General features: G+C 39.0%; 1 long non-coding RNA gene across 1 annotated transcript; it reads right to left on the bottom strand.

Annotated features, from left to right (window-relative positions):
- Positions 1-290: 290 nt before the first annotated feature.
- On the bottom strand, positions 291-8,119 carry LOC137235831 (uncharacterized). The gene is made up of 4 exons (XR_010948062.1): positions 7,792-8,119; positions 7,226-7,399; positions 1,664-1,844; positions 291-1,593 (listed from the first exon to the last, which is right to left on the bottom strand). It is a non-coding gene; the product is annotated as an uncharacterized lncRNA (long non-coding RNA).
- Positions 8,120-11,873: the final 3,754 nt, after the last annotated feature.

Here is an 11,873-nt window from a genome sequence, read left to right as displayed (position 1 = left end):
GAAAATTACCACGCGTAGCGAACGGACGGAGAAAGATACTGGGGTAAGTAATGTGTCTAATTTATTGTCAACTTGAATGTTACATAACCTTTTTTACACAGAAATAAACTTGAATATGCTTGAATAAGCTGGAATAAGCTTGAATATACGAATTTGAACATAGTTTCGATCTTCTGGCAATTCATGTTCATCCCAAATCTGAATTATTTGCTACGCGACAACCAGAATCCAAAGAAGCATGGTGATTCATTTCGTCACCTCCGTTTTCTTCCATATCCGGATTAATTCCATACTAGTCATTATAAATAGCTTGTAGATGCCACATAGGTGTAACCATACCCTCAAGATATTTCCGTTCAAATCTTGTGGTGTACACGTAAACTTGTATTTGTTCTAAATTATTCACCACATTCTAAACATAGAAAAGATGTATTAAGTGTTTGCGTAAATACCATTGTGATTACAATATGGACAAACATTCAATTCTAAACTTTTCGTTGTTACATCAATTGTTTCAGCGTGTTGTACACGTAAATGAAAATTCATAGTTGAATGTATTTTCGTCTTCCAATCGCATAATTTACATTTTAAATAATGACTATTAGGCATATGAGAAATCTCATGGTCCAGTAATTTGTTGAAGCTTGGTGTAGCTGCTTGAATATCACAAAATTTACATTTTGCACCACGTTCGTTATATTTAAATTGTAAATGTTCTGGTTTCTCTATACGATGCATAAAGTTTAGATGCTTTTTCCAACAATGTGCTGAATTTAATTGAAATACATACATTGGGCATTGTCTCATGATAAATTTTCCATAAATATACTGAGCCTCTTTATGTAGGCTCTTTTCTTAACATCTAATTCTGGTCGTACCGGATATGACAGTTTTGCTTCAGGTTATAATCCACACTCATACTATTTTCAGATTCTGTTTCATAATTTTCATCATTTTCAACATTGGACTTTGCATCAACATCATTATCATCATCGTCATTTTTTGATAACTCTGTTTTAAGCTTCATATTTATCAAAGGTTCATCTTCCTTTGTATTAGAATTAGAAACATTGTCATCTTCAGTTAAGTTTTATCAAGTTTAGCTTTTTTCCTAGGTTTAAATTCTTTACTATCCGTACTAGAATTAATACCATCATCAACATTTTTCGTGGTCTGTTTGGTTTTTAAATTTGCCAATGGTTCGCCTTTATCAGTATTAGAATCAGAATGGCCTTGGCCATCTTCACCGTGTTGCAAAGTAGGCGACACATGTTGGTGTTGATGTTTGCGCATATTGCGGATATGTTGGTGGTTCACTAGTCATTAATTGTTTAGAAGTTTCAACTTGTTGCGTTTGTTGTTGTTGTTGCTGGCTGATGATGTGGTGTTAACGTTTGTTGTACAATTTATTCGGGTGATTGCACATATTGTTGGTGTGTTATAGTGCTGGAAAACCTTCAGATATTGAAAGTCCTTGATTAGTGTAATCCCCACGTAGTGAACTATTCCTGTGACCGCGTCCGCGGTAACTATTACATCTGAAGGCGCTTAAGTTACAGGCATAGCTGACATCGCTTATATAACAGGTTGACTCTAAAGTAAAAACCAAAACAAAATATTAGAATCAGTGTTTATGAATAACATATTTAAAATAAGCTCTTACAACAACGTGATCGGTGGCTACATCCCCGTGAAAGTAGTGTGGTGTTCCTCCTTGTATAAACGTAGATACTTGATGTGCTCAACCGTGCAGTTTTCTTCTAATTTGAGCAAATGTATGTTCTTACAGCCACAGCTGGAATATTTGGGATATTTCTATCCTCACATCGTCAAAATCAAATTACCTAGAATGAAAAAGAAACTCATATCAGTAAGAATAGATTAAAAGTTTTTAATATAAGCCGAAAAGTGTTCCATAAATAGGGCTCCACACATAGCTCTTTTCCAAAGGCACAAGAGAAATTTCAGATAACTAGAATAAGGACCTGGTAAAGTAACTTCAAAGGCGATTTAGTCGCCACTACTTCGTATGCGCATTCCTCTACGCTCCCTTTCGGCATGCATCATCAATTTCGTCATTACTATTAAGGCCATCTTGCTCACAGCAATCCAACAATCTATTTGTCCGCAAATTCGTGGAACTAAATTCCTAGTGGAAGGTTCCTCTCCAAAAACTCTGTTTACAGACAGTCTTTCGCTGTGAAAACGAGGGCAGTGAAATATTACATGTTCTGCGCTTTCCAATTCGGACGGACAGCTTGGACAGAAAGGATCCTCCTTTATCCCACGCTTATGTAGATATTCCTTCAAGCCACCGTGCCCGCTCAATATCTGTGTGAGATGGTAATTTAGTTTGCCGTGTTTTTGTTCGTACCATACCGCTATATTCCGGACTAGCATGAAGGTTCAGCGCTCTTTTCTCGAATCTTCCCGCCGTTCTTGCCACTTAACTATTGTTCGTGACCTTGCGCTTTTCTTAGCATCTTCAGATGGTCGGCTGAATCCAATGCCATACAGATCGGCTATTTCACCTGAGAGTAGATCTACTGGGATTTTCCTGGATAAAACATGGATCGCGTCGTCGGAACAGCACATGCTATTCGTATAGCAGTAATGCGGTAGGCTGCTAGTATATCTTTTTGGTGGACCATTTTAGATCTGTGCCATACTGGTGCTGCATATAATATTATAGAGCTGGTTACGTTGGATAATTGCTGACGGGTAGCTTCGCTTGGGCCGCCGATGTTGGGCATTATTCGCGTTAGGGTTCCACTAACTCTAGAAACTTTGTCCCCCACCGCCCTGAAGTGCTCCCTAAAAGTTAGTTTTGAGTCAATGATTACGATTAGATATTTCAAGGAGGGCTTTGAATTTATTTGAAAATCTCCTATGGTTAGGACCAACTCATCCACAGTCCGCTTTGAGCTCATCAGAACAATTTCTGTCTTATTGCTAGCCATCTCCAGCCCCGTGTTTGTCAACCATTCCGTTATTCTTCCCATGGCGTCATTACATAATGCTTAGAGCAGATCAAGTTTCTTGGCCACTGCTACTACGACAATATCATCTGCATAGCCGACAATTTCCGTGCCTCCGGGAAGGTCGATTTGTAGCACCCCGCCATACACCGCATTCCAAAGAGTTGGACCTAGAACAGATCCCTATCTAATCTATCTATCTATCAAATTATTCGGAGCAGGTACGGAACTTGTCTTGGGTCACCCAAAGTGCACTCACGCTTCTCATGGCTCCAGCGGGTTAGCGGCTTCCTAGAACTTAAGCCACTTGCTGCTTCTAGATCTGACATCTGTCAGCTGGAGTCTTGGCCCGGCAAGCGCAGGGCACGAGCACAGAATGAAATCGATCGTTTCCTCCTCCAACTCGCACTTCCTACATCTGCTATCACTGACTAAGCCTAATTTAAAGGCATGTGACGCCAGAAGGCAGTGTCCAGTAAGAATACCCGTCATGAGTCTAGTCTACAGTTTAATGATAATAAAAATATAAGAATCAGTGTTTATGAATAACATATTTTAATTAATCTCTTACAACAACCTGATCGGTGGCTACATCGCCATGTAGGTAGTGTGGTGTTCCACCTTGTATAAACGTAGGTACTGTATATGCTCAACCGTGCAAATTGACATTAGCAGTAACATTATTTACATAAACATAGCTTGGTATTTGTGCAGGCCTCAATATAGCATACATTGGTCCAGTTCGGTGTGCACCAGCCACTGGTACAAACACTTTTGAATGCATAGCTTTCATATAGGATGGATGTCCAGCAGTGCTCCGGTTGTGCCAATATGTAATGGGCTGCTCCGTCTCTTGGCACGGCTGTATAGGTATAGGCGGGTGCAACGTATTACTAGGCTCAAGATCGGAAGGTACATAGATGGCTCGAAGACGCCAGAGGGGATTGGAGCCAGAGTTTTCGGACCCAGAACCAAAATATCAGTAACTCTAAAAGCACATCCGAGCATTTTCGAGCGGAAGTATTCGCCATAAGTTAGTGTGCTAAGCTGAACCTTCAGCGCTGATACCCCAAAGAAACAATTGCCATACTCAGTCAGGCAGTCAGGTTCCACTAAAGGCACTTGCGGCGTTCGAAATAAAGTCAGCACTTGTCCTTCAGTGCGTAGAAAAGCTGAATCAATTAGGAGCACACAACGTAGTACTGTTCGCCTGGATCCTAGGCCACAGGGGAGTGGAGGGCAATGAGGAGGCGGACTCCATGTTTAATTTGTTGCGTCTCTCCCACAAATTGTCAACCCCCCAGCAGATCCTTGCAGCGGGTCTGCGCCATACTCTCCTCTTCCGGGAAGGTATCGACCCCAATCCGGGTCCTTCTCCTGACCCCAGTACTGAGAAATGGGTTTGCCGGAAAAGAATCTTTTTAGGACGGTCATATATATAAGGGCCTGAAATATTTCAATGAAGTTCCTAATCACATAAAAAGTAGTAATAACTTCAATACTTTTAAAAAAAAATTTTATTGGAGCATTGTAAAACCCTTCCAATAAGATAGTTTTTTTTTTCTTTTATTTTTTTACATGATATACCGGTACTGGAGCGCGAAAAGGGAATGGTAATAATGGTAGCAGCAAAATGCAACGCATCCGGCCCTAAGGAAGAGAAAATCGGTCGCCACCTGTAACTCCAGACAGTTCCAACAACTAATTTCGCTGGAATTCGGTATTTCCAGCTGGTATTTACTGTTGCTGATCGGAATCATTCGCATTCCGACAGCATAAATATAACAATAAAATTATATAATGTGTAGCAAAAATAACGAAAATAAGGCCAAATAAAAGTTGGAGCAAGGGGGATTGGAAACACGTCCTTTTCAACCACCCATTATATGTTGAGCTGTGCTAATCGGAATCTTCATGCATTCCGACAGCGTCTTTACTAAACAAAGTTGAGGGGTGATTGGATACACGTTATTTTCAATTTTCAACATCCAAAGACATGTTTAGCTGCATTGATCGGAGACTAATACATTCCGAAAGCTTAAAATACACATATAATTGAAAAATATAAGTTCCAAATTTTGTTGCCTTAAGCTGGGAGCACTGGAGGATTGGAAACGCGTCCTTTCCAACCTTCCTTTAATGAGTGGCTCCCAGACTCGTCCCTCTGTCACGCTAGTAAATATGCTGATCGGAATCACATGGCATTCCAACAGCATATTCAATAGAAATAAGTGATTATAACAATGAATTGTACTTAGTAGTTTAAGTTTTGGGCCTAAACAGCCGTAATAATAAATAAATTAAATTAAAAAAATAAATACTCTTGTCAGTGTTTCACGTGAAAGGGATGGTTGCATCGGACAGGTTGCTCTAGGCTAGATTCCAAAATCCAGCGTCCTCGTAACTTTTATAAATCTTTTGTGGCTCTTGTTGTTCACGGCCTCATTACATTATGAGGAAATACGGCACCTGAGAACACAGCCGTATGAAGCTAAAAAACACAAGCATGTCTTCAGTGAACTCCACAAACAGGCGTCGGACCTCTATGCCGGTGATTTCTGTACTCAAAGAACAAAACTAGCAGAGGAGGAACGCACTCTCCCTAGGGAAACGATAGTAGTCACTCTAGCTCAACTTCGAGCTGGATAACGTAACAGGTTAAACTCTTACCTATCCAGAATCAACCCCGACATACAAAACATTGTCCTGCTTGTAATGTGTCCCCACATGTCACCAACCATCTCTTTAACTGTATTGTGCAACCAACGCCTCTAACACTCCTCTCATTATGGCCCACCCCTGTTGAAACAGAAAGTTTCTTTGGACTCCCGTTAGAGGACATTGATGACAATTTGTGATCGGTCGCACCTATTGGATGGGGCGAAGCACTGCTACTACAACAACAGCAGGCGGACAACACGAAAAGAGAGGCAGCAACTGCATGACCCATCGATCCCGAGCCGTTCCTGCCAGTTGGCCCACAGGGGCATTTATTAGCAGAAGGGAGGGAAAAGAGAGAACACTGGCGCAATATGCCAGGCCTGAGTCAATCTAAGTTACTGTTAGGGGGTTACAGCACAACTCGATATAGGGCATTAATAGGCCTCTCAAAAAGATAACCTAAGAACCCCAACGGCTATTCTTACAAGACACTGTAGACTGAACAGTCACATGCAAAAGCTGGGTATAGTATCGAACAACACATACCGATTTTGTGATGGATCAGCAGACGGTGGACCATATCCTTCTAGATTGCGGCGCAATTTCAAGACGTAGGGCTAAGTTTATGGGCTCACCATGGCCAGAGCATTCCCACATTTAATCCCTCAAGCAAAGAACACTGCTGGGGTTCATCAAGGAATTCGGCTAGGATGAGGTGCTGTGAAGGAGATGTGCAAGTCACTGTGCAATCCTCAATAAATGATCTATCTATCTACGTTCCGGTAACAAGCACCATTGTGGTACTAGCCCCACCATCTCGGGAACTATTGATATGACTACATTAAACCTTCTAGGGATTGAATCTTAATAATGCCGGCAATGCGAAAGTCTGCTAAAATGCACCATTCTCCATGGAATGCTCGATATATAACTTTCCACGTTTTGAAACAGTGATAAAAAGAGCAAAATTTACAATAATTTTAACTGGCTGTGGGTAGTAAGGTGTTGATGTCCTCTCTTAACGCAATGTAATGACAACTGCGATGCAGGGAAAATGACAAAAATCTTGCAAATCTACTGATAATAATAAATTTTTCCTGCCCTTCTATGCAGTTCTATGCATACATACATATGTATTTTTCTCTCCAAATGCTAATTAATTGGTTTTCACATGAACTTCGAACTCTGTCGTATTTGCATTCTTCAGTTGATTATCAACAAAAGCATGACAAATTATCACTAAAAAATTCATACATGTTGCTTATATTTTTAATATGGTAGCCAATTTACTTACCCTTTCTGGTGCGATGATTCCTGGAAAATCGGGCCTGACTAGACGCGATTTTTTTTTGCCTTAAGAGAGCGTGCTTAACGCGAACCCTATCATGTTATGGCACAACTTTGGTGATGCAAAAAATCAAAGACATTTCTGCTTCTAGGATAGCAGCAGCAGCTCCCGGTGGCACCACATAAATAACAGTTGCATGCCGATCAGTTGCCTTTGCTCCGGCTACCTATTCAATTTTAATTCACATTACATTATCTATTATTGCAATTTTGAATCACTACAAATCAATATAAATTACCGAAGCAAATACTGGCAAACCAAGATGCGTAGTTCCACCCTTTTTTAGGGAAATACATCCAACCAGTTTGGTACCGTATTCCAAAGCATGTTGCTTGTAAAGTACCTTGTTTTTGTAGATTTCCTCTGATTTTGGCATATTCTGAGCTGAATCGCAACCCGGCGGAGATGCTATCTATTAGAATAATATAACATTTTTTTTATTATTTAAAAATGCACATACGTATGAATGAAAATCAGAAAGTAAATAATGTTGTTGTTGTTGTAGCGATAAGGACACTCCCCGTTATCGACTTTGGTCCTTTGCCGGATGCAGATCGGGTACGTTCCGGGAACCATTAAGGTACTAGCCCGACCATATCGGGAGCGATTTAGTTGACATAAAACCTTGTAGGCCATCCCGTCGATTCTATACAACTTAATATGGTAACGATTTAAAAGACGGTGCACCACCCAATTTTTATCAAAAATTATCAAACGTGGAATCACAAGGCGCGCCTCGAGCTCCGTTTTTATTATTATTTGATATTTTTAAATTAGGTGGTGTACCGTCTTGTAAAACTTTACCCTTAATATTATTTTGGGCGAAGGCCGCCAACGCAAAAAGATGGTCTCTGCAGCAATATTCTTAATTTCCGTCACATGTCACAACTCAAATTAACTTAATGTTATTTTGGGCGAAGGTCGCCAACGCAAAAAGGTGTTCTCTGCAACAAAATTTTTAATTTCCGTCACATGTCACAACTAAAAGCACAAGATATTTTTCGTTGTAAACAATTTATATTTTTTTTGCGTTTCAATGTTTTCCGGAATAATTAATGAACTGTCATTTCGATGACAGCATGAAACGTCGATGTGTTAGTGGAGAGCGAAAAAAGCTTTGAATGTGTGGGTGAACTGGTTACCTCCGTCTTGTAGGGTTGTTGTTGCCGATTGTACATAAACTGTCAATCGTTCTTTCAGTTTCTTCTGTCAAAAGTGATGGAAGAAGAAAAATGTCACATGTAATTTTCTTCAACAAAGCCAAAACAAAAAGATAAAAAAGTTGGTTTGCTGATGAAGCTGGGTGAAAAAGGCATTTTTAATGGAAAATAAAGGTAATTGACTGATTTTAAATGTATATATTTAATTTATTGTTATTATTTATTTAGATATAGCAGCTGAATCACTTCTTCAACGTTTCCAGCGCATCAACTCTTGGTAATTCTATACGACAGCATGACACGGATAATATGCGTCCATAAATATCGAGAGAGGTGTTAAAAGACGCGCATTGACCTCGACAACAATAATCGGAGGTAAAATATTTTGTGTTGGACAAGAGATATTTGCAAAAGAAGTTGAACATTTTCATGTGCGCGTTGTAATGTTGATGATATTTGTACCCACAAAAAAAATTGTGGACATAAGTGTTTTGCGCAGATATAGTTTTGGTTTCCAAACCGGTGTTGGACCCACCTAGATTAATTGTTTATAAGCGCGGCCGAAGGCCGCCAGCGCAAAAATACTATGGATCCCACCCCGGTCTCGAAGCACTCCGGGGTCATTTTTCGGTTTTTTGGGAATATCTTTTGAACGAGCTAAAATTTTTCTTTTCCGCCTTCGGATTATTGCTATTGGATTTGGTGCTGCATGTTATCTTGCACTCAAAGAAATGGAATATGATGAGAAATTTATAGATTTTCTGTCGAAACGTTTATATGATCGCATCACTTCAAGATTATCACATGGTATATGTAATGGTGATCCAGAGCAAAGGCATAGTGGTTTATTAAATTTATCATTACTTATGGCCTTAAAAGATGTGGCGTTGTCTAGTGCCTCAGCATGTACTTCTGCATCACTGGAACCTACGTGCGATTGGAACTGATGAGGATTTGGCACATAGTTCAATAAGGTATACGAGTTTACCGTACTGAATTGTTTAGTTAATTTGAAAGTAATTTATTGTTAAATTTTTATAGATTTGGTATTGGTTGTTTTACCCCCATTGAAGAGGTTGATTATATTACCGATACCTGCATCAAACATGTCGAACGTTTACGTGAAATGTCTCCATTATGGGAGATGGTGCTAGAACCAATTGATTTGAAAAATATCCATTGGTCGCAACATTAATTTTGTTTATGATATATAAATAAGGGACCGTTTTGTATTGTATGCATATTTTAGTGTAGGTATTTATATTCCAAAGCAGTTTAATGTAAAGTGAGATACAACTTTTTAGCTATTATATTGTTCCTACTTTATCTGCCTGAGGTCGTTATTTTGTACTATTAAAATTATATTGGGAAATGCTATTGCTAAATGTTTTTTGTAGTGAACCTTATTTTCCATACATGTATGTATGAGTGCTAACGTTACTGTCTCAAAGAGATGTTGAAAATTTGGGATGAGATTGTATATAAAATGCTGAGTTAATAGTATGTTCATAAATAAGTACTGATTTATTTTAAAATTTCATGTATTTTGTAAAGTAAAAATTAAGTAATTTAGTCCCCTAATAAATATCGAAGATACATATATACATAATAACGTTTAACGTTGGAAACTCGTCGTGACGGTATTTGAGGTGCAGATTTCTTTGAAGGATATGTACTCCATGTCTTTAGATGTAATCTTTTTTAATTAAAAAAGCACGGTTGTGTTCGAAATTTCAAATGAGTCGCTATGCCACAGAACTTTCGGGTTCAGCACCATTGCATGGTTGGTTTGATCCAATGTTTCTTTTGGCTCCTCTGTTGGGAACCGATTTTGCTTTCGGTTTAATTTTTGGATACTAGTTCGGTTGTAGTACTGACTTCAATTACGGTTCCGGGTTTTCCTTCTGGCTCTAGCCAGGAGGCTTTTGTAGCAATTTCGGCTTTAGGTTGGATCTGGTATCGGTACCTGCTACGGTAAAATTTCGGCTTGGAATATTTCCGTTTTCAACTCCAGTATCGGTTATACTCCAGTTTTTTTCTTGTCATCATATGGATGATATAAATAATCCAAAAGTAAATCTATAGCATGTAAAACACATTTGTCTAGCAATATTTTCTCTTCGCAAACTGTTTGTGGCCCTGATAAGGGCAGCTTTTCGTAGGTATAATTGTTTAGCATTTTTTTTTTCTCTTTGTTGACTAGTGGTGGCCCTGATAAGGACCGTTTTTCGTATACTTGTATAGCATATTTTCGCTCTCTGTAAACTAATGGTGGCCCTGAAACTAGGGGAGGTTACTGCGTCTGGGTTTCACGGCTTATTCGTGGTACATCATGCATATCCGTTTGTGTGCTGCAGCTGTTCCATGCGAAGTATTGACCTTTCCGTCCAACGGTGTCACTTAAAAGAAAGTATTGTCCGATATTTTGGTAGATAACTGTAGGAATGACCGTTGGGGACGATGAGACAACTTCCGTTTTTTACAAACTCTTGATTAGCACTGCTAAGTCATACATAAAATTATATTATATTTTTTATCTTACAACATTCGGGAAACAATATTTACATCAAAGACGGTAAATATACCGATGGAGTGGAGTTGGGCATCAAATTTACTCTCTGAGCTCCCACAATAAGGTCACAGGCTTGAAAATGGAGCTAAAAAATTAAGCCATTTTAGGGAAGCTAACGCCACAAGCTTTTTCCCAATTTTTCCTCTTCCTTGATCTTGCGGGGTAATTCTTTACTTTAGCTCACAACTGCAAAAACCGTGCAAAAATATCAGGAGAGGTGTCAAAAAAATGCGTTTTGGACTCAGGGCGACGAATCCGAAAGCGAAAATTAAAAATTTTATTTCTGTCAAAAAATATTCCCAAAAAACTGAAAAATGGCACCGCAGCGCTCCGAAACCGGAGGTGGAATCCATAGTATTTTTGCGCAGGTAATAGTCTAGTTGAGGGGTCGACTGCTAATACGCTACCAAAAATATCGAGAGAGGTGTCAAACGACGCGTCTTGACATCAGTATTAATAATCCGAAGGCGGAAATTAAAAATTTTAATTCGTTCAAAATATATTAACGAAAAACCGAAAAAAGACCCGCGGGTACCTCCGAAACCGGGGGGAGGGATCCATAGTAATTTTGCGCAGAACACCTTTCTACGTTGGCGGCCTTAGGCCGCGCTTATAAAATATTACCATGGGAGACCAAATCTATATCCACGCAAAACACTTTTACCCACATTTTTTTTTTTGTGGGTACACAACACTATCAAAATTACAACAGCCACATGAAAATTTTCAACTTTGTAAATATATCTGGAAAGAAATAAAATTTTCAACTTCCGTTTTCGGGTTCGTGGTCCTGGGTCCAAAGCGCGTCTTTTGACACCTCTCCCGATATTTTTGGACGAGTTTTAGTAGTTGTGAGCTAAAGTAAAGAATTACCTAATAAATTTTCACATCAAAAGTAAATAAACAAAAAATGTAAGCATAAAGAAAGTTTGACATTTTATGACCACCTTCGAATGAAAAAACATGTAAAATGCAACTCTGATGCTTTTACCTGGTTATTGTACCATGACCAAATTAAAAAGATAATGTTGCGGAGCTGGCAACACTATTCACCACCTTCATTTGTTTTCGTTTGTTTAATAGCAGCAACGAAAAAAGCGACAATAGTACCGACGTGTTTTCCGCGAAAAACTTTTAAACGAGATAAGAAATAT

The sequence above is a fragment of the Eurosta solidaginis genome, unplaced genomic scaffold, assembly GCF_040869045.1.
Source record: "Eurosta solidaginis isolate ZX-2024a unplaced genomic scaffold, ASM4086904v1 ctg00001103.1, whole genome shotgun sequence".
NCBI classification, from domain to species: domain Eukaryota; kingdom Metazoa; phylum Arthropoda; class Insecta; order Diptera; family Tephritidae; genus Eurosta; species Eurosta solidaginis.
Note: the sequence above shows the minus strand (reverse complement) of the source record. Positions and strands in the feature narration are given on the sequence as shown.